Here is a 1760-nt window from a genome sequence, read left to right as displayed (position 1 = left end):
GTGACAGAGAAGCATCTATCAGATGCTCAAAAATCAGAGGGAATGTAGGGGAGAGTGGGGGGAGGGGGAGAGATCAACCAAAGGACTTGTATGCATGCATATAAGCATAAGTGATGGATGTGGACAACAGGGGGTGAGGGTGAGGGCAGGATTGGGGGGATGAGGGGACATTGTGGTATAAGGACACATTTGTAATATCTTAATCAATAAAGAAAAAAAAAAGAATGCGTCCTGACTATGTGGAATGATATTTATCTTCCAAGTACATGGTCACATTTCTAACTGGAGTTTAAGCTATTAGAAGGCACAGCCTGTGTGTCACAGGCTCTTTTGTCTCCCTGTTTTGAGCACTCTGTCCTGCAGTTAAAGAGCTGCCTCAGGAGAAGTGTTTTGGCTGTGGTGGTGATGGTGGTGGTGATGGTGATGGTGATGGTGATGGTGATGGTGGTGGTGATGGTGGTAAGAGTAATTGTGGTTGGTACTAAGTAAAGAAGCAAAAAGGTTAGAGACAATTTGTTCCCTCAATATCAACAAAAGGAAATGTTTGTAGAAACATATAATACTAGGGGCCCAGTGCACCTTGAAAGAAACTGTGGGCCACAGGGCTGTGGTAGGTATGGGGCGGGTCTAGGCCCATCCTCCACTGTCCTGATCGCCCCTCAGGAGCAGCGGGAGGTGTAGAAGCTCTAGGGGTGATCAGGGCCAGCACTGGCACCAGCAGCAGGTGTGAGAGGTGGCTGCCAGACCCGATTTCCCCTCAGAAGCAGTGTGAGGTAAAGAAGCGCTAAGGGGCAGTTGGGGCCGGTGGCTGCTGCTGGCACTCGCTGACAGCACCAAGGGATAGTGGCTGGCACCAGGCGCCGGCAGTGAGTGTGAGCAGTGGCTTTGGTGCCAGCAGCAGGTGCCAACAAGGCTGGTGACAGCAGCAGGTGCAAGCGCCGGGTGGGACGGTGGTATGCGGGAGTAGAGAATTTCTAGTAACCACCAGAGGCTCATCCTGATGACAACTACCAGTGCCCTGCCTTAGTCTGGTGCACCTGGTCACCTGCTGCACCGCCGTGACCAATGCCTGGCATGTTCTGGGCACGCCCCCTGGTGGTCAGCTCACATCAAAGCGACCAGTTGTTTGGTTGTTCCAGTTTTCCCACCATGGGGTTATTTGCATATTAGCCGTTTATTATATAGGATGATTAAAACTCCTTTAAGAAAAGGACTACAGCCAAAACCGGTTTGGCTCAGTGGATAGAGCGTCGGCCTGCGGACTGAAAGGTCCCAGGTTCAATTCCGGTCAAGGGCATGTACCTTGGTTGCAGGCACATCCCCAGTGGGGAGTGTGCAGGAGGCAGCTGGTCGATGTTTCTCTCTCATCGATGTTTCTAACTCTCTATCTCTCTCCTTCCCTCTCTGTAAAAACTCAATAAAAATATATATAAAAAAAGAAAAGCACTACAAACTAGTAACCTATAATTCAGAATACAGGCTCTTGAGCCAGACTATCTACATTTCAAAGCCATTCCAAACATCTATTTATTAGCTGTCTGACCTGAAGCACATTATTCAATCTCTCTATGCCTCAGTTTCCGTGTCTGTAAAATGGGAATAATAGTGAAACCCATGTTTGTGAAAAATAATAATGTGTCCCGATAAAATATGCTCACTGCTTCCATATGAGTCATTCATAAGGATGGGCAGGGCAGGAGCGCTGGGAAGGGCACTGTAACCCACTGAGCACCTGCGACTGTGAGGATGCACAGGCTCCT

This window comes from Myotis davidii, unplaced genomic scaffold (genome assembly GCF_000327345.1).
Source record: "Myotis davidii unplaced genomic scaffold, ASM32734v1 scaffold1253, whole genome shotgun sequence".
Taxonomy (NCBI): Eukaryota; Metazoa; Chordata; class Mammalia; order Chiroptera; family Vespertilionidae; genus Myotis; species Myotis davidii.
The sequence above is the reverse complement of the archived record's forward strand: the minus strand, read 5'-3'. Positions refer to the sequence as shown.